This window comes from Aethalodelphis obliquidens, unplaced genomic scaffold (assembly GCF_003676395.1).
Source record: "Aethalodelphis obliquidens isolate GAN/ISIS:26980383/991018 unplaced genomic scaffold, ASM367639v1 scaffold13, whole genome shotgun sequence".
NCBI classification, from domain to species: Eukaryota; Metazoa; Chordata; class Mammalia; order Artiodactyla; family Delphinidae; genus Aethalodelphis; species Aethalodelphis obliquidens.
Window position 1 is genome coordinate 77,813 of NW_020837957.1, and position 24,870 is coordinate 102,682.

A 24,870-nucleotide genomic window follows, 5' to 3' on the forward strand; every position below is an offset into this window, starting at 1 on the left:
CTTAGCTGGGCAGATGCTGGCTGGGGTTGCGTCATCTAAAGCTCATCTGAGATGGAACGTCCAAGATGGCTCTTTTCCATGACTGGGTAATCAATGGTGGTTATTGATTGGGAGCTCTGCTAGGGCTGCTGACTTAGGAGTACCTCCACACGGCCTCTCCATATGGCTCGGACTTCTAACAGACTGGTGTCTCAAGAGCAAGTCTTCCAGAGAAGGAAGAAGTAGAAGCTGCCCAAGCTCTCAAAAGCCAGGACCAGAACTGATGCAGCATTGCTTTCAACATGTCTTATTGATTAAGCAGTCACAGGGCAAGCCTAGATTCAGAGGGAGGGAGTAATAAACACCAATTCTCAATGAGAGAGTGAAAAAGAACTTATAGTCACCTTTAATCTACTGCAATACTATTGAGAGAGTGACAGCAAGCCACAGACTAGGAGACTAATGTTCAAAAAACGTTATCAGTTGAATTGTGTCCCTCTCCCTCAAATTCATATGTTGAAGTCTTAACCCCTAGCACCCTAGAATGTGACTTTGTTTGGAAATAGGGTCATTGCAGATGTAATTAGTTAAGATGAAGTCATATTAGAGTAGGGTGAGTCCCTACTCCAATATGACTGGTGTCCTTATAAAAGGGGAAATTTGGATATGGAGACATGTTCAGTGGGAGAATACCATGTGAAGATGAAATCAGAGATGTTCAAGCCAAGGAATAACAAATGTGGCCAGCAAACCACCAGAAGCTAGGAGAAAATTGTGAAACAGACTTTTTCTCCTAGCCCTCAGCAGGAGTCAACTCTGCCAACACCTTGATCTCAGACTTCTAGCCTCCAGAATTGTGAGACAATACATTTCTGTTGTTTAAGCCACTCAGTTGACGGTACTTTGTTATGGCTCTCCAAGGAAATTAGTACAATATATAAAGAATGTCTGCAAAGCAATATGAAAAAAAATCCAATAGAGAAATGAGCAAAAGTTTAAGCAAACACTTCATGATAGAAGACATTCAAAGGTCAACCATATGAAAAAATGCTCAATATCACTAGTTATTAGAGAAATGTAAATTAGTCCCCAATAAGGTCTCACTGTACACACTTCAGAATAACTTATAGTAAAAACATTAATATCAATAATACAAAGTGTTGGCAAGGATATAGAGCAAATGGAACACATAAACATTGCTCCTGGAGTGTAAGTTGGTAAAAACCACCTTGGGAACATTGCTCCTGGAGTGTAAGTTGGTAAAAACCACCTTGGGAAACTGTCTGAATCTACTAATGACCCAGTAATTCCACTCCTAGGCATAGACCAAATAAAAATGTGTACATATTTACAACATGGGGCATAATCATGAATGGTTATAACACTACTATTCTTAATTTCCCCAAACTAGAAACAGTCTAAATTTATATCCAGTGCAGAATGGAGAAATAAACTGTGTTTTAGCACTGCAATGTAATACTATACAGCAGTGAGGATGAACCAGTCCCTGCTACATTTAAACAACATGAATGAATTTCACAAAAATGAATAATGAGCACCAAGAACAGAGTACAGAATATATTATTCCATTTAATAAAGTTCAAACACAGGAAAAACTGCTCTGATGAGAGAAATCAGGGTAGTGGGTATCTTTGGAAAGGAGTGAGCGACTATGAGGTAGCACAATGGAGATTTGGAGGGGAGAGTGATATGTTTTCTTTTTTTTCAATCTGGGTGATATTTACTTTGTGAAAATTCATTGAATTGTACTTTGTGGGCTTTTCTGTGTGTTATACTTCAATGTAAAATTTTATTTAAAAATTAAATACATTCCAGAGTGTCAAGTCATCTTTACCTACTGATAACTGAAAATACTAGTCATGCTTTTCACATTTGTAATGATTTATAAATGTGTTCTACTGGAATATCATTCTGAGCATCTTTGAGGTTTTGTAAAGAAAAAAGAGATTTCAAGTTCAATTTCTTTATCTTTTTATATAATGAAGCTTTGTTGTGTATGTGAAATATTCAATGTTGATTAACTATTTAAAACTTGGTTAAATCATAGAGTGGACAACAGCATATTAAGCAAGGATTTGACACTAAGTTGGGAGGCACAGGTGATCCATTGGATGACAGAATTGGTCATCAACATCAGCTTGCATTCTAATCTCCATATGGATGGCAGCCTCCACTCTAACCTTCCTGAACATGTAATTCCTCCAACTCCAGGAGCTCTCCCTCCCTCACTTCCAAGTTATTTCACATATAGCATTCTCTGCCTAGAACGGTCTTACATAGCTCTTCACCTATCTAACTCCTTCTGAGTCTAGTTCAGATATCCCTGACCCTTATGATAGACCATCTCTGAGATGTTCCCCAGCGAGTGCCTCATCCTGGTCTTCATGCCCTGTGCAATCCCTTCCCTTGAGTGTGGGCTACACCCAGTGATTCACTTCTAAGAAACAGAATATGACATAAGTGATGGGATATCACTTATAAGACTAGGTTACAAAAAGACCATGGCTTCCATCTTGGGCTCCCTCTCCTCTTGCCTTATTCTCACTCTTTTTCTCTCATAACCCTTGCTCAAGGAAGTCAGGTGCCTTGTTGTGAGTAGTCCTAGGGAGAGGCCCACATAGCAAGAAACTGATGCGTTTGGCCAAGAGCCAGTGAGGACCTGAGGCCTGCCAACAGCCAGGTGAGTGGGGTATTGATTCAGAATGAATCCTCCCCAAGTCAAGCATTGAGATGACTTCAGTCCCAGATGACACCTTGACTGCAGCCTTGTGAGACCTTGAGCCAGAGGTACCAACTAAGCAGTACCCAGATTTCTGACCCACAGAAATGGTGATCTAATACATGTTTGCTGTTTTAAGCAGCTAAAGTTTGGTATAATTTGTTACATAGCAATAGATGACTACTACAGCCCCCACCTTCACTTCTCCCACCCCCAGTTGGACTCATTGCCCCTGTTGTACCCAATGCTTCCCAGAATCACAGCATTTATCACACATTATAGTAATCTACTGCTTACTTGCCAATCTCTTCCATGAAAATGACCAGGGACCATGTCATAACTTTTTTTTATTCCACTTCCTAGAGCTTAGTTGTATTCAATAAGTGTTTGATTAACACATGAAAGACGAAATAGATGCTAGCTGTTTAACCTTGGGAAATAACAACCTCTCTGATTCTCAATATTTTCATCTGTAAAATGATAACAAAATTTGTAGAATGATTTAAGAGACAAAAAGAGCATGACTTGGTAAGTAATTACATGTGAAAGGTGAGGGAAAAGGAAGAGTCAAAGTTTGGACAACTGGGTATTCCTAAGAGAGAGAAAGAATACCAGAGGAGGAGATGGTTTAAAGTGGAAGATGGTGAGTTCAACTTTGGAGACGCTGAAATTGAGGTATTTATGAACACATCAACCAGGCTGATGGATATATAGTCCAATGCTTAAAAGGTCTGTGTGGGATAGATTTGGGAGTTAATGGCATGTAGATGGTAACCGAAGCCATGGGAGAGAAGCCAAAGAGTGAGGTAAGCTGTGGGCTGAGAATAAACCCTTAGGGAACATTCTCATGAAGGGGAAGATATAGACAGAGGTCTGTCTAGAATAGGAAGACTGTGGTAACCCAGATGGATGGATGTAGACAGTTTCACAAAGCAGGGAATGATCGGCAATAACAAATACAGTAGCGATCAAGATATTAACATCCTTTGGAATCGGTCATTGGAAGATCATTGAAGACTGTTGCAGATTGTATCGTTCAGAGATGACTGTAACAATATTTCCTATCCCATATGCTCTTCTACAATGTGACCTTGCCTCTGTCCCATTGAGAGATGGGGTCTATACTATCTCCCTTTGATTCTGGGAGGGCTTGTGACCACTTTGATTAGTGATCATGGTGGAAGTGGTGCTATGGGACTTCTGAGGCTATAAAAGTCACAATTTCTGAATCATAAAAAGCAATGCTTCTTCCACCTCATTTCCTGGAACACTAGGCCATGCCATGTAAGAAGCCAGACTACCCTGAGGCCACCATGCTGTGAGGAAGCCAAACCACATAGAGAGGCGCGTCTAGGTCTCTCTGGTCATCATCATGGAGCAGAGACAAGCGATACTTTGTGACCGATCTGACTTCCAGACCCTCAAAATGCACAAGCATAATAAAATGGTTGTTTTATGCCACTACGTTTTGGGGTAATTTGTACTTTATTACACAGTAATAGTACCTAGAACAATGACTTTAGGGAAAGCAGTTTCCATGGCATGGTTAGGACAGAAGCCAGAGTGCAGTGGGTTGGGGAATGTGTAAGAGAAAGAGGGGACACGTGAGTAGATTATCGCAGGGGGAGCTCAAATTGGAGGTTGATAGAAAGAACTTAGGAGAGTTCTTGTCAGATGCAATAGACTGGACAGATTTATAGGGCAAGAGGAAAATATCGGAGGAGTGAGAGTGTTGAAGCAGAGAGGAGAGGTTGTAACAGAGGAATCAGCAGGGGAAGTCCCAGGCACAGGTTGAAGAGCAGGACTTGAACGGTCTCCATGGAGGCTGGAAGAAAATAACTGGAATTTGTTGGGGCAGGAAGGCATAGCTGGTTAGCATGCAAGGAAACTGGTGGTACTGGTGTGAGTGCAGTTCACATGATCACCTACCAAGTCTGGACTTCCAGCTGGGGGGACTGATAGACTGGAGGAAATGGAAAGGAACAAAGAGCTGGGGTCTCTTGGAGGTCAGAGTGCAGGTATCATGGGTATGAAGGCTTGAGATAGCCAGAAGAGTGGGACAATGCAACCATGAAGGAGGTTACTAGAATCCAGATGACACAGTCCTGGGTCATGACAAGATCAAGGGTGGGGTCTGGGAGTGGTGGCTGAAGCAGAGTAGAGGTGAGGTCCCTTGGAGTTAAAGAGATCAAGGAAGTAACAGTCCAGTCAGTTGTCTGCCTGGGCACTGAAATCTCTTAGGGTGACACAGGACTTCAGCAGGAGAGGAATGCTGAGAGCCAGGCCATGAATTATTCAGTGAATGAGCATTGGACAGTTTTCAGTATTGGGGAGGAGAGATGTTGGATGGCATGAGGCTCAAAGAAAGCTGTGAGTCTGGACAAGCAATGGTTGTGGAAGTGACAGAGGGAAGCCAGGAAAATCCAGCCACCACTTCTACTTCAGAGGTGTAGGATATGGGCCTGAGAGGGTGAGCAACTTTCTCCTGAAGGGCTACATAGAGAGTGAAGACTTCTGTTAAAACAAAAGATGATGAGAGCCTTCTACCGAGAATCCGGGGATAAAGGGAGTGTGTGTCCACAGTGGATGGAGGGTTCCTGAGGGTGTAATGGCTAAATAGGGTTTGGAAGTGGGATGAGTAAGAAATTCAAGGAGGGCAAGTAATGGTGCAGGTGGCGGGGTGTGGAATTTGAGGTCGCAGAAGGGACTTTTTGTTGCAAGGCCCTTGTTCTGGGCAGAGACCCTCTTAAAGTATTTAGAACTTCAGTATTTAGAGCCTGAGCTATGCAGGTGGTGGGGCCTTGTTCTAGGCCAAGGTTCTTGCCCTCCAAGTCCAGTACCCCTCCCTTGGGCAGGCCCCTCTCATTGGAGCCAGGAGGCCCCTATGCCTGGCAGATGGCTGTTCTTGAACTCCCCTGAGAGGAAGACAATAAAAGCAATTTGACCACCCACCTGGAAGCTCATATTAAGTAACTTTCTATGGCTATTTTAAGACAGAAATGGACACGGCTCCTATTAATAAGCCTGGCTAAGTAAGGCCTGTCTGCCGCCAGAGTGACGCTGAAAGCCTCTTTCCCCACAGAGGCCCTGAGGGGGGACAAAGAGAAGGGGTGTGTGCTCCTGTCATCGGACAAGCCCACGCTGGTCACTGCAGGTAGAAAATTCTACAGGGAAAAAGAGTCCTCAGCCTCTAATCTACCTCTTGCCCTTCATGGAGGAGTTTACGCACATAATTATAGCATCTAAAGGAGAGACCAAGCATGTTGCTTTCCAGGCAAACCCCATGAGACCCCCAACAACCTGAGGGAGGAGGTTCTGTTCCATGCCCATTTTACAGATGTGGAAACTGAGACTTAGAAGAGTACATTTACGACCAGGTTCTCACAGAAAAAGCAGCTGAGATTTGAAGCACTCTAGCTGCCGGATCCCTGGAAATAACCACTCCACCGTTTTCCCTGCCTGCCTGGGGCACGATGTAGTTGTGTGAAGACTTTCAAAGTCAACTTCCTCTTGCTTCACCTCAGATGTGGTCGGGAGGCAGCTGATCATCACGTCCACTCTGCTCCTTGCTCACACCATCCTTCAATGTTCTGGCTGTAATCTGCAAAGCCACTGTGGACTGAACCTCAGGGCTCCTTCAACCCAGACGCCCCCAGCCTCCTGCAGGGAGGTCACCCTGGCCATCAGATACTCGGGATTCCTGGTTCCATGGAACAGAGGGCCCCTCAGGAGAAAGGGGGTCAGGGCTGGAGCTGCGACTGAGGGGCCCTGGGGATTCTGTGGGTCGTGGTGTCCACCTCCGTCGCTGCCTTTCTCGCCGTCTTCTCACTTCTCGCTGCACACCTTCTCCTACCCAGGTCTCTGCCTGCCTCCTCCTGGCCTCTCCCCCTCCCACGGAGGCTCCAACTCCGCCGGGTGGGACCTTCCAACGCATTCCCGTGGCCCCCAGCCCCTCTGCTAACTGCCTGCGCATCTCAGCATTCTTGGTTCAGATTCCTGAGGTGGGAATATGATCGGCCTGGCTCCGTTTTGGGGCTAGACCATAGGTCGTAGGTTGCTGGCTGGCCTGAGTTGGCTCAGATGACCTCCCGGCTGTACTGGACACCAGGGGTGGGACAAACACAGCTGAGGAATGTCCCTCGGCTCTTTCAGCTGGGGCTCTCTGTTGAAGTGTTCCTTTTATTTTATTTTATTTTATTTTAACATCTTTATTGGAGTATAATTGCTTTACAATGGTGTGTTAGTTTCTGTTGTATAACAAAGTGAATCAGCTATACATATACATATATAAAAATATGGAACGCTTCACGAATTTGCGTGTCATCCTTGCACAGGGCTGTCTAATCTTCCCTGTATCGTTCCAATTTTAGTCTGTGTGCTGCCGAAGTGAGCACGAATTGTTCCTTTTAGAAGAGATGATGGCCAACATTTGTACTGTACTGCTAAAAACCTCCACCCGCCCTCAGGCAGGAACACAGGCTTTTGGAGCATTTATAAATGAGGGCTTTTAACTGCCAGAAATGATAACATACAGTAAGCATACTCTCACTCCAGCGTTCACGAGTGTGTGACCCCGTTCCCTTTCAAACCGCTCCCCCTACCAAAATGTCTCTGTCTCTGAGAGCTCCCAGATAGTGACTCGTGTGTGAGCAATGGGCCCAGTCTGTCACCAGATGACATCTGCATGCTGTCCTCTTGCCACACACACCGCTGGCCCTGCCACCTCTGGCACTGGCGTTTTTGCAGCTGTCACTGTGTCCCCCAGCCTCTGCTGATCCCCTCAGCACACCTAAGCCCTGCGGTGATTTAAAGAACAACCCCAGGAGGAGTTCTTCATCTTGTTTTGTCACCTGTTATTAAGGGGCATCACCATGCTCTGACCACCGATGGCTTGGGGGGGCTTGAATGAATCTGCTCTTCCAGTTTGTCCTCACTAGCCTCTTTCTCCAGGACCCAGGCACAAGGGCATGGGGGGAGGGGCAGGGCGGTGGCTGACAGGCTGGGGCAAAGTTGAGGAGAGACAGCCGGGCTTACCCTGCAACGGCCTCCATTTGGTTCCCTGGGGTTTAGTTATTCCCCAGGAAATTCCTTGTCTCTCAGGCTAGTAGACTTGGGCCAGACCTACCCCAGAGTCTAACCCTGATGGTGGAGGTAGCTTAGAATCGAGGTGGCTGTAATGGGCACAGCCTCCCAGGATCAGCAGGACGGAGGATTTTGAGGTGAAAAATATACCAGATCTGCTGGGTAAGCAGATGGGCAGAGGGCAGATGAGCCCTTAAATTTACACTGGTCTCCTTTCTATACCTCTCTCTGCCTAATCTTGGGGTGAGAAGTAGAAAAGGGTAAGAGCTGTAGGGAGAGGAATGGGGCAAGTGACTGGGCCCAGACAGCAGTGGACCCAGGGCAACGGGTGAAGCAGTCACACATGCTAGAGCACCAAGCCTCTCAGGGGCTGATTGCTCCCTGGCAGCCGGTCCTTTACAAGGGACGTAGCCTAGCCCTGTAGGTCAGCTGGGAACAGATGGTATAGACTTGATGCGACACTTAAGAGCACATTTTCAGGAACCAGACTGCATGCATGAGCATTCCAGCCCCACTCACAAGCTGTGTGACCTTGGACCGGTTACAACAAGTCTCTGTGAGATGGAAGTCACTATAGGACATATCATGTAGGGTCACTGTGAGCAGGCAACCAGATGGTACACACAAAGTGCGCAGAACAGTGCCTGGCACTCAGCATTGGGTTCACTATTGTTGCTGAACTCATCTGTGTCTCGCCTTCTCCAAGACTGTAAGTCCTTCAGGGATTTCAATATTTTTCTTTTTCTCCCTGTACATCAGTGTTGACAATGGGAAAATAAATGAGTGAATGATTGGAAAATAAACTTATTGACAAATGTCCAGGGAAGAAGAGCTTGTTAACAATGCTTAGACCTGTGTGATTTTATGCATCTGCTGGGCTTATCCCCTCAGTGTGATGACTCAGGCCCACTCTCCTCCCCACGCTCTCCCCCATCCCACATCTGCACACCCCTATACTCACTCTTCTCCCCACACGCCTCCCACACATCCACACCCACCTTCTACACTCCCCACAAGCACGCATACAGCCTCTCACACGCAGCCACACCCACTTCCCTCCCAGACTCCCCTCTTCACATACACCCATCCTCACAATCACACACACACACACACACACACACTCACACTCCCATCCTGACACAATGTAAGGAATATATTTTCCTGCTATACCCTTCTTTAGGGTAAGTCAGGAAAAGAAAATGAGCCTCCTGGCTGCTTTAGGTCTTCAGCCCTTATCCCTTTCTGTCCCCGTCTCTGCTTCTCTCTACCTGTTCCTCTCTCAGTTGAAAGAACAGAGCCCTGGGAAGCCTGGACCTGAGTTTCTCAGATGCCACTGAAATTAAGCCATAGTTCAGAGGTCACTCAGAGTCAGAATCACCTTCAATTTCCTCATGACAAGGGGAAACTCATTTTCTCTTTGGCTACCTGAACAGAAACGAGTCTTTTCTCAATCCCAGAGGCATACAGCTCTACATGCTCTGGAGCGACTCAGCTGTATCTGGAGTCTTCCCCCCACAGGGGAGTTTCTAACCACTCTCAGCTCATCTCTGCAATGGTTTTCACGTTGCCTACATGACAGAGAGGAGAACACTGACTTATATTTAACACAAATATTTGTTTAAAATATTTAACAAATATCTCTATTCGAGCAATATAATGTAAACCTCACAGCACTATTGGGCTGGGTAGTCCTCCAGTTTACAAACAAAGAAACTGAGCACAGAGGTGTTCAGTAACTTGTCCGTGGTCACACAGGAAGTAAATGGTGGAGCCACTACTCAGATTCTTCTGACTCCAAAGCTACAACTAAAAATTGAAAGATCTTCCCTATAATCCTGGGTTCAGGGAACAGCTTTGCCATCACATGGCCTTGTCTTGCACTGGTCTAGTGACACGCGTAGCCTTTTCCTGTGATGAGCTTTGATATGAAACCAAATGTGACTTGGCAGCTCTGTCTTTTGGGGAAGATACAAGTACTTTCTCTTGTCTGTGGCAAGAAGCCTCTCCATCCATCCGCCCAACCATTTGTCTGTCTATCTATCCATCCATCCGTCTAACTAAAAGCTTTCTGAACAAAATTTATTCATCTATAAAATGGGGATAGTTGATGTAAAGTCTGAGTGTTACAAAACATGTTAAATACTTGACATAGAGTGGGTGCATTAATATTTATTCCATGATGTCTTTGCCTTGTTAAGGAGTCAGTTTCAGGGTGATTTTAATTCTTCTTTGGAATGTCCCATTCCTGCAGCTGGATAATGTTCAAAGAGCTCTATCCTTTGATTTATGGCTCTGGAGACCTGGGGTTATGGGGATGCATTGGGTCCTTTTTATTAGATGTGTCTCTCTGGCTTCCACAGAGAGCAGTAGGAAAGTCCCGCAAAGGAAAACCGTGGGCAGGGGGATCATGAATGATATAAACAAAAGTCAGGAGCAGCCTATAGGCTTCATCTTAAAGGAGTCAGGCATGGTAGGGGGAGGGGCTGGAGAGCAGGAAGTTTAGATTAGCTTCCCACCTTTTCTCCAGACTCCTTATCTCTCAAGAAGGAAGTTTGTGCAACATTGAACTATAAAAATCCTCCGTTGGGCCTTTGATGCGTCTTCTCTGTAAAAAGACTGGCCTGGCCCTTAGGGAGAAGGAGATGGAAAGCTTAAGGTCTGGGTTTGGACGGCAGTGAACAAAGCTGGCAAGCCGGCAGCCTGGACAGTTTCCTGGAGATAATGATCATGGGACTATTTATGCATGATATCCATACAGTACTTCACAGTTTGCACAGTTTCCATATGTGCCATCACATCACAGCCCCGTATGTCAGGAAGGACAGGCATTTTTAGACTGTAGGGGATCGAAAATAATGCCACCTCAAAATATGCCACTTTGGCAGAAGGATTATTTTGAGCTGAAGACAATTGAGACACAGTAGACACACAAAAATCTCTCCACCCTCACCCCCTATTTGCCTAAAAGCAGAACATAAATTTCCATTTGCAGAGGTGTCTCCTTCTCCTGTACTAGGAAGATGAGGACCCAGGAGGACAACTCTTAGACTCTTAATTGCGGGAGACAATTCTACACTCTTATCAGCCCAGAGGTGGTGCCGCGAGGACTCTCCATAACACATCTTACTAAAATAATCCTTATCTTCTATTAGTTTCCCATGTATTTTCCTACCCAGTCTTTCCTTTGTCTTATCACTGCTCTACCAATTTATTGTTTTTCATTAAGATGCTATGTAAGCCCATTTGAGGCACTCATCACTGCATTTCTCCCACATGTATGCCTGCTGCACTCATTCATAAACTGTGCTTTTTTTTTTTTCTTGTTAATCTGTCTTTCTTCAGTTTCCAGGCCCCAGCTGCAGAACCTAGGAGAAGAGGAAAAGGCTTTTTCCTCCCCTACAATACATATTCTACAGATGAAGACACTAACATAGCCGCAACTGTGGTCCAGATCACCGAGGCTCCAACCCTATCTTCTGACTCCCAGTCAGAGCCCCCTACCCCATTCCAGAGCACCCCTTTTCACAAGGTCCCTAGATGGGAAAGTTATTTCACCATGTCTTAGGCAGCTGTGACTTCCAAACCAGCTTGGAGAGACTGCTGTTAGTTTTTTGTTGCTTTTAAGTTTTTAATTCATTCATTCAAATTGATTTTACAGAGCACCTGCCTCGTGCAGGGAGCTGCCCTCCTGGGTAAGCGAAGGCCATTGCAATTCGGTAGGTGAGGGGCGTGGTCAGGAACAGTTTGCCCCAGGAGCATCAGGTTACCCTGCCAATAACGTCTTGGAGGAAGTGACTCAGCATCCCAGACATAAAAGATAAGTCAGAGAGACTCAGACCTACTAGAGAATGGACTTGAGGATACGGGGAGGGGGAAGAGTAAGCTGTGACAAAGTGAGAGAGTGGCGTGGACATATATACACTACCAAATGTGAAATAGATACCTAGTGGGAAGCAGCCGCATAGCACAGGGAGATCAACTCGGTGCTTTGTGACCACCTAGAGAGGTGGGACAGGGAGGGTGGGAGGGAGACACAAAAGGGAAGAGATATGGGGACATATGTATATGTATAACTGATTCACTTTGTTATAAAGCAGAAACTAACACACCATTGTAAAGCAATTATACTCCAATAAAGATGTAAAAAAAAAAGAAATAAGGTAGAGAAAGTTACTTTGTAAAAAAAAAAAAAAAATAAAAAATTATTAAATATTATATATTAGTGGATAGTTGAAGACACTCTTCTAAATTAAAACCAGTTCTCTTAAAAAAAAAAAAAAGGGAGCCAGAGGAGACGGTTCTGGGTAGAGGAATCCCCACTGCAAAGAACAGGATGCAAAGAGCTTGGTGGGTTTGGGAAAGTGAAGAGGTTCAGGAACTGGGAGGGTGGAGGAGAAGGAGGAAGAAGGGGAGTGGTGAAGTGCAAGGCTGTTGAGGGGTGCAGGACAGAGGTCAGGGGATTAAGCAACAACGTTGAGGAGTTAGTCTTCATCCTAAGAGCAATGGAAGCCTTTGGAAGGTTTTAGCAGGGGCTTCAGAAGGTTACAATTGCATCCTACTGAAGTGAGAAGAATAGGTTGAAAAAGGTGGGAGGTGAAGAGTTAAACTTGGGGGATTTTGTTTTTCGGTGTTTTTTCAACATGTCTTCACCACTAGACCGAGAACTACTGAAAGGCAGAAAATGAGTCAAAAATATGGTCCTGAAGCTGCCAGTGCTCCCACAGAAACAAGCTTCTGGAAGAAAAAAGCCTTTATTAGTATCACTAGACTTTGGGTGCCCACCATGAGCCAGGCAGAGCCTATGTAGACCTGGGCCTGCCCTCAGGAGCCCACAATCTAGTGGCATATAGACATGTAAACTCCACCTAGGTGTCTGCACCAAGTCCTACAGGAGTACCTTGGGGGGCATGACTGGCTTTGTAGAGATCAGGAAGGCTTCTCAGAGGAGGTGACATCTGAGATGGGTCTTGAAGGATGGAAAGGAGTTTGTTGGGTGGCTAAGTTTTGATCAAAGAATAAAGATCTCAACTTTCTGAAAGGACAGTAAAGTGAGACATTAAATGTCTCCTTGGGAGACATTTGTCAGGACTGCCTCACACCTGCTTCCCTGCTCTTGCCTGAATCCCCCACCCCACCTCATCCCCCAGCTGCCCACTCAACAACGCTGGGACTTCAAAACTGTTCTGTTTTCTCACATTTTCTTCACATAAAAATGTGAAGGAAACTTGGTATAGTATTGCCATTAGAACAGATGGACCTGGCTTCAAATCAGGGCGCTGCCACATCAACTTATTAGGCAAGTGCCCTTGACTTCTCTAGACCCTCGGTTCCTCATCTGTATAATGGGAGTAATAGCAGTTCCTGCATCACAGCATTATGGGCAGACTCCTGTACCAGTTATGACACCATGGTGTCTCAGCTCCAAAACCCTTCTGTACTCTTCTTTGTCACTTTTGTCATTTGAGTCACTGCAAATTGTGTTTTTGCCTGGCCAGCTGACTTCTACTTAAGTTCTGACGTTAGGGGTGCTAGAGAGGGCTGGTGAGGGAAGACAGGACTTTCTCCTTACTGTCTGCTTCCTGTGGGTTTCCTATCTGAAGAAAGAGATCAGGAAGGCTTCTAAGGGGAAGTGATATCTGAACTGGGTCTTGAAGGATGGAGAGGAGTTTGTCGGGTGGCTATGACCATCACCCCGGCCATGCTTTTTTACCCTGGCAGCAGCAAGGCCTCCCCATAGCAGTAGCTGAAGCCATTTTGCAGTTTTTCAACACAGAATTAGCTTCATCACATCCAATCAGAGACATCAGCACCGGCCCAGCAGTGCTCCGTCCTCAGTGGTCTGAATTTCAGCTCACAGCTTCCTTCCACTGAGCCTCTAAATTTTAATAATTCTAACTTTTTCCCCTGCACTCCCTCATACCTAGGGTGATAGCTGCTTTCTGCAGTCGCTGTCTCCATTACACCTTATAGTTCTCAATTTACCCTTTCAGTTATCTAGTTAACGATGTTATTCCTAGTTAACAATCCTTTATATTGAATTCATTCTTTCCAAGTAACTGGTGTGGTTTCTGTCTCCTGACTGCACCCTGACTGTTAATAATTAATTAAAAGATACGTTACCAACCCTTTTGAGTTGGTCTCCAACAAGGGTCCTTCTGCCCGATGTTGCTCACCCCAATAGAACAAGAGTTCAGTTCAGAAGCAAAGGAAGGCTTTGTTCTCTGATTAAAGAAGGAGAAGTATGAGCTCACACTCTAGAGCACACACTCTTCCGGACAGGCTGTGAGCCGGGCTGCTTTATAGGGATCTCCATGGGGAGGGGGCAGAGCTCTCATGGGGTAGGTGGAGCCATCCTGCTCACGTGCCAGATCACAGCGCCTAACACAGCATCTCTGCACACAGTCCGCCACCGCCATCTTGAATTGAGGCGTCGGGTGCAACCATCCTGCTCTAGGAACCCTGGCCTGAAGTGCCAGACCAAGGCCTCTGCCTGTGACACCCTATGAGCAAGTGACACTAGACCAAGCACAAAGGAACAGAAAAAGGTCAGACTTAATTCTATCACCCAGATTCTATCTTTATTTCCTGAGAATTGTTAATGGGCTTTGCTGTTGACAAATCCCTCTTCTCTTGTTTGTCCTGCTCCTCATTCTTTTTTTTTTTTTTTTGCGGTATGCGGGCCTCTCACTGTTGTGGCCTCTCCCATTGAGGAGCACTGGTTCCGGATGCACAGGCCCAGCAGCCACGGCTCACGGGCCCAGCCGCTCCGCGGCATGCGGGATCCTCCTGGACCGGGGCACGAACCCGTGTCCCCTGCATCGGCAGGCGGACTCTCAACCACTGCGCCACCAGGGAAGGTCCTGCTCCTCATTCTTGAGGGGAACTGAGGGGCAAGGGTCTGTCTTTTGCAACTGCTTCCTGCTGATTTGGGTGTCGTCATAACCCCAGGTAGAGGAGCAGAACTTCTCCCCAGCTGCCTTTATTTATGTTTGATTGCCACCAGGACATAGCCCTAACTCTTCGTATCCCTGAGTGACCACCATTTGTCTAACCCTTTGGAGACAAAGGACACCAGACAGTTTTTACGTGGCCCAAATATTAGCAAGAGAATAATGGTCACATGTCAAATTTTTCCTAAAAATGAAGGTCTTTTGCCTGTAGGTAGAAGTGTACCCTGATATCAAGGATCACTGCCAGGGCCTGAATAGCCCCAGTCACACTTTTGGTTGTTTTTTGGAAGATAAACTGCAGGTAAGAGAGAGGCTCACACGAGTAGTCAAGGGGACCCTTTGCCCCAGGTTGTCTCTCCAGAGGCTGGGGCTTGGGGTCCTCTTCACTTGAGTGTGATGTGTCCACAGATTGATCCCCTGCAACTTCAGGGCAGGATGGGTGGTTAGGGCCACCAAATGGGGCCCGTTCCACTTAGGAGTGACCTGATCCCTCGGGCTGCAGGTTTTCCAGGTTTTAGGTTCACCCAGTCTCCTGGCGGGGGTGGAGGGCTGGGTAAGTGGGTGCAGGCAGCACCTGGTTACCATATTCCGTGAGAGCTTTCATGGTTTCTCTTACCTGAAGGGCATACTGAGTTGTTCCATTTCCAGAGCATTAAGGTATCCTTTCTCTCGGGCTTGGGGAATGGATCTGCCACACCTGAGTTCAAATGTACTTAACTTTAACTTATCCTCTGGGGCTAACCACATGGGGAGCAGGGCAATGGAAACAATCGGATTTTCTTGGGTTTCCTGACACAGCTTGGCTAAGGTCCATTTGAAGTCTGATTGGATCTTTCTACTTTCCCTGATGATTGGGGTCTCCAGGCTGAGTGCAAGGTCCATTTTATGCCCAGGGCACTCGTTATCCCCTTCATAACGTGAAGCACGTATGCTGGACCATTATCGCTTTGTAAGGATCCTGGGAGGCCAAACCTCAAGATTATTTCTCTCAGCTGCCATTTCAGTTCTAGTGGAGAATGCTTCTATTCACTCAGAAAATGTGTCTACTAGCACCAGGAGATAACCTGAAATTGCCCAGTACTCTCAGTATGCCACTGAAATCAATCTGCCAATCTTCTCCAGGATAGGTCCTTCTAGTCTGAATGGGCCTTATCTAGGGGTCTCTGGGGAGTCCTTTTATACAGGGCTTCCCTCCTGTAGTGAGTTCCTTGTTGAGCCTCCTTGATGACTTGACAAGCTACAGTTTGGGGAAAGAAGTATTGCCCATGTTCATTAACTAGCCCCCCATGGCCTCCTAGATCTCTATTGAAGCCTCATTTTCAGGCTTTGTCTAATTCTTCCTTAGTGTAGATTGGGGGATAATTGGATGGATCTGGCCTTTGAGGTATGAGGGGTAGCTGCCAAGTTATTGGGTTCTGGGGCTGCCCTTTAGGCAGTTGCATCCACCTTGTTTCCCTTTATTACCTCTGCATCCCCCTTTTGGTGAACCCCAACCATGAATCACTACCACCTTTTTTGGAAGCTGTACAGCTTCTAAGAGCTTCAGTATTCTTAAGCCATGTTTCACCTGTTTGTTCTCTGCAGGAAGCAGACCTCTTTCCTTCCAGATATCCCCGTGTGTGTGTGTGTGTGTGTGCGCGCGCGTGTGTGTGTGTGTGTGCATGTGTGTAAGATGGCATATGCATACCGGGAATTTGTGTAAACATTTGGGATCTTCCCTGCCCCGAGCTCTAAGGCTCAGGTGAGGGCAATCAGCTCTTCCTTTTGGGCTGAAATCCCTGGGGGCAGGCTTTGTGCCTCTATGACTTAGGTCTTGGAAGTCACTGCATACCCTGTCAGGCTCTTTCCCTCTCTCATAAAACTGCTTCCTTCTGGGAACAATTCTCTTTTGCCTTTGGTAGAGGCTCACTTCCTAAGTCGGGGCAACTAGAATAGATTATGTCTATGGTTTTTATACACCCAAGCTCCAGGGACCCTGTTTCTGTAGGTAGCAGGGTGGCAGGATTTAGTGTGTGACAGGATTTTATGGTAGCCACTGGGTTGTCTAAAAGCACAGCCTGAACTTGAATAGACCTTAGGGGGTTTAGCCATTCTGTTCTCTTAGAACTTACTAAAGCCTGAACCTGGTATGGAGTCCATATAGTGAATGGCCAAATGTTACTTTTCAATTAAAGGAAGGTTGTAGCTGCTACCACCCATAAGCAAGGAGGCCATCCTTTACTGGTTAATTTAATTATTTAGAGAAATAAGCAACCACCTGAGTAAGGGGCCCCAGTTTTCTAGCTAATACCCTAAGGGTGATTCCCCTTCTCTCTTGAATGTAAAGGTCAGAGGGTTTAACTAAATCTGGGAGGACCAGGACAGGGGCCTGAAGTAATTGCTTTTTAAATTCTTGAAAGGTCCCTTCACATTCTGAATTCCATTCAAAAAGATCATCATCCTTTCCTTTCCACTTTTCATATAGAGGCCTATCTATTAGATCAGAGTTAGGGATCCAGGTGCAGCAAAACCCAGCCATCACCAGGAAACCCCTAAGCTGTCTTCTAGTTTTATGAGGGACAAGGCTGCAAATGGCTTCTTTCTTTTCCTGGGGTGGGATTCTCTGACCTTCTGTGAGAATGAAGACGAGGTAAGTCACCCTGGTTTGTGATATTTGAGACTTTTTCTTGGATAACATATCCTTTATCAACTAGGTGGTTCAGAATGGTTATGGTATTTTTGTCAGAGGCTTCCTTAGTAGGACTGGCGATCAGAATGTTGTCTGGGTACTGGAGGAGGATTGCCGACTCCAGATGCAGATCTTTTCGGTCTTTAGCTAAAGTTTCCCCAAAGATGCTGGGGGAATTTTTGAAACCTTGGGGCAGGATTCTCTAACAGTATTGCTGTTTTTTGTTGTCTTTGGGTCCTGCCACTCAAAAGCAAATATTTATTTAGACTCTGGGGCTAATGGACTACAGAAGAAGCCATCTTTTAAATCTAATACAGAATAAGAGTTCCTGGTGGATGGCAATGTGGCCAGCAGAGTGTAGGGATTTAGGGACTACTGGATGTATATCCTCAGTGCCTTCACTGACTGACTGCCCCAAGGTCCTCTACCATCTGGTATTCCCCATTGGGTTTCTTTGTGGAGAGAATGGGGGTATTACAGGCTGATCTGCGTGGTCTAATAAGGCCCTGTGTAACAGGGGCAGTGCCCAAGAAGGCCTCCCGACAGAGAGGGTACTATTTTCTATTGGGCCATGTATGTCTGGGTTTTAGATAAACTATCATGGGACTGGTTCCTACAGCTTGTCCTACCCATCCCTGGGCCCAGACCTGGGGATTTACTCCAGGAAGGTCAACTTGCTCTAGTCAGGGAGGTTTGTCCTCAGCCATAAACATTATCATCTTGTGCCCCCTGTCTAAGGGAATGCCAATCTCCAGCTTGTCTCCCATTAGGTGGATAGTAGCCCCCAATTTATTTAATATCTTTTCCTGCAGAAGTATAGGGCATTCAGGGACATACAGGAAAGAATGGGTGAGTATGTGTTCATCCAATTTACATTCTAATGGCTTTATGAATGCCCGTTCTTGGACCTTCCCTGATACCCCCATAATTTTACAACTCTTGTGACTGAGTTTGTCTTATCTGGCTTTCAGAATCGAGTAAGTGGCACCAGTATCAACTAAGAATTTGGCAGACTTTTCCCCTATGTCCAATGTCACCCGGGGCCCTTCAGGAGTCAATTGAAGTACCAGCTTTGGAGCCCTCTGGCCCCATTATTCTTCGTCTCTTTGGACCATCTGCCTTCAAGGGTAGTGGCCGGGATCTGCCTTTTCCGTCCCCCTTCAGGGCGGTGAGGGCATTCTCTCTTCCAGGGTCCCTCTTGTTCACATATGGTGCACTGATTGGGTTCTAGTTTCCTTGGCGTGTTATCCCTCGATGGGGGCCGGGAGGTCACTCAACGGAGTCAAGAGTCTCTGTGGGCGGTTGGTCCAGATTCCTGTGCCAACTGGTTGACATTGGAGCATGACAGCCAGTAAGTGGGCTTGCCTCCAGGTCTTTTTATCCTCTGACTTTTCCTCCTCTATATCTCAGTTATTACCCAGTAGGCAGCCATGATCAGGTAAGAGGAAAGGATACCTGGTTCTATTTTCAGTTTCTGAAGTTTATGCCTAGTATCGGGGGCACTTTGGGAAATTCAGTACAACCTCAGGATTGCATTTCCTTCCAGTGACTCGGGGTCAGTGGTAGTATAGATTCAGAGGCATTCCCTGAGGTGCTCTAGGAACGCTGAAGGGTTTTCCATTGGCTCCTGACTGATTTCCTTTATCTTATTCCAATTGACAGGTTTCTTTCCTGCTGCCTGGATTCCCTTTGGGATCATATTTTTATAGTGGCTCAGCCTCTGTCTCCTACCCCATTCTCCATTGTCTCAGGGGTCCCAGTTGGGTTCATTATGGGGCACCACTTGGTTTCTCAGTTTGAAAATAGCATGACCAGCACTGTTTCCGTTCTTTGTCTGCTTCATCTCATGCTTTTGAAAAGACCATGGGCTTTTCTGCCATTAGGAATACATCGAGGAGGCTATGGCTGTCAGTCCAGGTGGGGTCTTAGGTCTGAAAGATTCCCCTAATCATATTCAGGAACCCCTCTGGATCTTCCCTCAGCCTCGTACTATGACTTTTCCAGTTACACAGATCAGAAGTGGTAAATGGGTCGTATACCTGGATGAGCCCTCCTGCCACAAAGGGAGTACTTTTCCTGGCAGGTTGTTGGACCCTGGCTAATAATTAGATCCACTTCCTGTAGTTGCGGGACTGGGTTCCGGGAAGGGGGGCTGGTATGCAGGGGGCTCCTCGGGCCTTTGGCCCAAATTGGGACATACGAAGGAAGGGGGTAGGGAGAGAGCAGTAGGAAGAGGGGAGGAGGAGATCAAGAAGGTCCTCAGAGGGAGGGTGAAGGACGAGTATTACCTCAATGGAGGAGAGCCCACATCCCTTGTAAAGGCCTTTGTTTGGATATAAGACCATAAAAAACTAGGCATAGGGAATTTTATCCCTTTCCTTTTGTCACTGGCAGAGCAGGTCCAATTGTAGAGTGGTGTTGTAATGTAGGGACCCATCGACAGACCAGCGATTCCTGTCTCCTAGCTTGTATTGGGGCCAGACTGTATTATATTGGGAGATTAAATGTTTCGGGGTTGGCGGTGATACCCCCAAATCTTCCAGTTCTGTAAGATGCACCCTAACCGGCTATCCTTTGGTAGGGTGGACCTTTGGTTTCCCCATACCTTAGATGTTCTGTTTTGGATTTGCTTCCAACTACCAAGGGGGCTGTTGGAGGAATTTGTAGGCACACAAATGTCACAGATTTGATTTCTGGTTTGAGAAATTTGGAACCAGCGCCATTAAGAGGCATCAAATGGCAAGAACTCTGGTAGAGCTGGGCGTCCCCCTTGAAGTTGTAACAGCCCGGGCTTGAGACAGTTAGACCCTCCTCGTCAGGATACCCCACAGGAGGGTACAGGGGCTGCCTCCACGTCACAGTAACTTAGCCATACTAGTTCCTGACCATCTCGGTCCATCAGGCACTGGCACAGCTGTCTGAGGTAGGGGTTGTCTCCTTCCGCCTTTTGGCTGAAAAGGAAGAGTTTTTGGACTTCCTGCCAGGTGAAAGTGAAAAGTATGAGGGATTCCCACAGAGTAATCACCAGATATCTGGAGCAGCTGATATTCTGTGCTGTTACAGGGAGGAGAGCCCGTGAACCCTTAATAAAGAATTACCCAATGTTCCCCTCAGAAGCAGAGGGGGAGGACAGACGGGGTGGTGGTGTTTCCTATTATTGTCAGCAGCTCACAGGGTTTCCTGATAATGGGGTTCCTGGTCTTATGCGTGGCTCACAAGGCTCCCCAGCCCACTTCAGAGAAAAGAGCACTGACCGAAAGAGGTTACCCACCTTTGGAGCCTTTCCCACTCGGGCCTCCTGGTGCCTTTTTCTGAACTCTGATGGAGCGTCCTCATCCTGTTTTGTCAGGTGGTCCTCATTACCTGGGCCTTTTCCTGGTCTCTCCTCTTGGCTCACAGGACTGGCCACTTCCTTTACCAAACTAAAAGTGATTATGGAGAATGTGGCTGGCAAGGAGGGCAAAAAGCCCTGGTGTGGCCATTACTGCCTTGTAGAGGGCCAAGAGGACAGCACTACTGGTGAAACAGTGGGCAAGACTTCCATGCTTCTTCCCACCCACAAGACCCCACTGTCCCCTCCATCCCCCCACCTCCACTGGGCACTGTGGGTAGACCAGCCAGAGACAATGGGCAGGCTTGAGTGAGTTTCAGTCTCCAATTCCCAAAGATGTTGCAGTATGATCCGCTCAAGGGGGTGCGGTCGAGATTATTCTGGGGGCTATGTTGTGTGTGCACCACACCTGGGTATCAGGTTTTTGGGCAGAGTTGCTCTGAATTCGCCTGAAGGCTTCCATTGTTCTACCCTAGAGTGAACTTAAATACCAGAGTCAGTCATCCTCACCTGAACCTCCCAAAGCCTCCGCCATCCTCCTGCTGGGGCTGGGACTAGCCTGGAGCCTAGTGGATAGGTGCAGGCAAAAAGGCCATGATCTGTCCCTTCATGGTTTCCAAAATTTGTGATTGACCCTTTCAAGTTGGGCCCCAACAAGGGTCCTCCACCCAGTGTTTTTCAAGCCATTAGAACAAGACTGAGTTTGGTTCGGAAGCAAAGGAAAGTTTTATTCTTTGATCAAAGAATGGAGACGTGCGGTCTCATACTTTAGAGTACATGCTCTCCCCAACAGGCTGTCAATGGGGCTGCCTTATGGGGTTCTTGTCGGCAGGGAGGAGGGCGGGGTTCTCATGGATCAGGCATAGCTGTGCCGCTTGTGGCTCCTGACTGGAGTGCTGGGTGCAGCATCTCTGAATTGTGGTGTTGTGGGCAGCACTTCTGCACACAGCCTGCTGAGCGGAAGTGCTGGGGCAGTCATTTTGTACTAGGAACTGAAGTGCTGGGTGTAAGGCCTCTCTCTGCACATGGTACCCTATGAGCAGGTGAAACTAGACTAATCACAAAGGAAAAGGAAAAAAAAGTTAGACTTTATTACCCAGATTCTATTTTTATTTCTTGGGAATTGTTCATAGGCTTTGTCAATGATATATGTGTGTGTATATACGTGTATGTGTGTATATATGTGTATGTATATATATATATATAAAATGTTTGATGCATACTAAACTCTCAATAAATGCTTCTTCTTATGATTCCTTATGGGTTCCTAACATTCATTTATTCATTCATTCATTTATTCAGCATATGTTGTTTCCTACTATGTGTCAGGGCCCATGTGAAGTATTGGGGTGCAGAACTGAAGAAGCTACAGTCCTCCCCTCAGGGAGCATACAGTCTGAGTGGAGGAGACCACCAAGGACAGGAGCCCAGCCCAGGAATCATTCTTGGCAGCTCCTCCAGGACTCCCCCATTGCTGATCTCACTGCCCAGCTACTCTATCTCCCAGACCACCCAGAATCCTCGTGTCCAACCACACAAGCATTCTTCATCTGGCACATTTTCAAACACCTGTTTTTGACAGACCTCCAGAATTAATACTTATGGTAAGGTTAATTTGATACTATCTTATTATTTATTTGCATATCTTACCATCCTTAGATGGTTTCCCCAAATGGCTTGGTTCTGTATCATTTTATAGGCCTAGTACAATGCCTGGGCCATGATAGGATATCCAAAAAAAGATGATAAGTGAATTAATTCATCTAGTCAGCAAGTATCCCTTGAGCTCTTACTATGAAGCAAGCATTGGACTAGATACTGGGAAGACAAGGACAAAGAAACCAAGAGTATCCCAGCCCCCAGTGAATGGATGTCTGATTCAGTGACTGAAACTGGACAACCTCTGAGGACCCAGACCTTCATGAGGCTGAAAGTGGTTCCATCAGCCTGGTATGACATGGACTTTCCAGCACCTTCTCTGCTTTCTTCCTGACGAACCCTCAGTGGGAGATGGCAGCCAGCCTGCTGTGGTTTACCTTATGTCCTGAACACTGGTGGCCAAAGGCTATATTTAAATAGCAAACATTTGCATTTTTAATGTTGACTAGAATTGGAAAGACTGATATTGGTTTTTACATGATTGAAATAGGCCTGGCTTCAGGCATTTCTTAAATGGAAAATTGAAAGTATTTCCAATAGAGAGGGCAGAACCATCTCAGAACACTGTGGCCGGTCTGTATCCTCAGAAAATATCACCTTGGGACTTCCTCAGTGGTCCAGAGGTTAAGATTCTGCACTTCCACTGCACGGGGCACAGGTTTGATCCCTGGTTGGGGAAGTAAGATGCCACATGCCATGCAGCGTGGCCAAAAAAAAAGAAAGAAAATATCATCTCCCTCCCCTGAGCACACTTGGCACCGTTGCCTTGTCAACATTTCAGGATCCTCTTAATCTTCACCTGGTCCTCTTCACCTTTTTTGGAGCACAGACAGCATGAGAACTACTAGTCCTATCTCCTTGGGGAGGAAATGGATTCTCAGAGGTGCAAACTGCTTACCTCTCTAATCTTCCTTTTCCTCATCTGTAACATAGGAATAAAAACTCTGCTTCACAGGTTTGCAAACGTGGTAATCTGTAAAGAAGTTTAACATCCCATGCCTGATACTTGGCTAATGCTCAGTGGACGTTAGTTCTGTCCATCCCCTGGCAGTGACCTGTCTAAGGTAATCCGTCAAAATCAGCTGAGAACCCTAAGCTCCTTGGCTCCCAGGTCTCTTTCCAAGAGGCCCACTGGACACGAGTAGGCTGAAGCATACATTTCTGGGTTAAAAGCAGAAGGACTCATTTCCATCTTCACTCTATTCTGACTACTCTCATTAACAGTATATGCCATGACAGCCTGCCTGAAGATTTCTTGACATCTATATTTTCCTTCTCTGTTTTTGTTGTAGTAAAAGTCACTGCATTGTCCAATATGGTAGCCAATAGTCACATGTGGCTATTTAAATTTAAATTAATTAAAGTTAAATAAAATTTAAAATTCAGTTCCTCAGCCCTAGTAGCCATATTTCAAGGGCTCAGCAACCACATGTAGCTAGTGGGTACCTTCTGCCTTCCCTAGTTCTGCTGGTCTGATGTGCTTCTGTGTCCAGCATTTTATTCATGTTCTTCAGAGGATTTGCCCAGTCGTATCCATGTCTCTTCACTGTATCTCCCCACAATGGTGATTCTCAAAATGCATGGAGGAAAGACCAGCATTTTTCTGTTTAGTTTTTGTTTCTGTAACTATCCAATCTATTGCAGGTGGGTGATTTTGTAAAATAAAATGAAATTTTAAACAACAGATATATAAAATATGGACCTTAGTTATTGTATTGTTAGATTCAAATTGCTATAAAGGTTTCTAAGCTTTTACTCTCAATTTCTATATTTTTCTCATCTTTAGCCAGTAACAGTTTTCAGGCCACACTTGGAAAAGCAGTGCCCTCCAGCACCTGCTTGAAGTCTCTGCATGTGGTCATCGCTTGATGTGCTTTATGGAATTCATTGGAAGTTGTCTGTCAGTGTTCCTCCAGATGTCTGAGGGATGCAGAGGAGTGTCTTTGTGGAGATGCCATTAGAATGAATAGGCCCCTCTGTGGCTGCGGGCAGATTTGGGTGAGGACACCAGTTCTACTGTCTAAGTAGCTTCATGACCCTGAACTTCTTACCTGAATGTGGTCTTGACCTGAAGCTAGACCAAGGTTCTTAAACTCTTTTTGGCCATGGCCCTAGTTGATAGTCTAGGGAGGCCTATGGATCTCTTCTCAGAATGTTTTAATGTTCGATATTTTAAATGCAGAAAATAAAAAACCACAGGATTTCAAAGAAAATCAATTATTCTCAAATACAATTATGAAAATGTATGTTGCACAAGTGTTTATTAACACATTAAAATAATGATATCTGTTTGTATTTGATTGCTTAGTAGCATGGAGCCTCCACCTGGAGGCTAAACAACATGCTGCTAAATAACCAATGGATCACTGAAGAAATCAAAGAGGGAATCAAAAACTACCTGGAGGGCCTCCCTGGTGGCGCAGTGGTTGAGAGTCCACCTGCCAATGCAGGGGACACGTGT

General features: G+C 46.1%; 1 long non-coding RNA gene and 1 other non-coding gene across 2 annotated transcripts; both read right to left on the minus strand.

The window, feature by feature from the left end:
• Nucleotides 1-779: 779 nt before the first annotated feature.
• On the minus strand, nt 780-21,234 carry LOC113624574 (uncharacterized). The gene is made up of 3 exons (XR_003434395.1): nt 21,222-21,234; nt 18,487-18,489; nt 780-891 (listed from the first exon to the last, which is right to left on the minus strand). It is a non-coding gene; the product is annotated as an uncharacterized LOC113624574 (long non-coding RNA).
• Nucleotides 7,009-7,113, minus strand: LOC113624623 (U6 spliceosomal RNA). Its single transcript, XR_003434412.1, has one exon. It is a non-coding gene; the product is annotated as a U6 spliceosomal RNA (small nuclear RNA).
• Nucleotides 21,235-24,870: the final 3,636 nt, after the last annotated feature.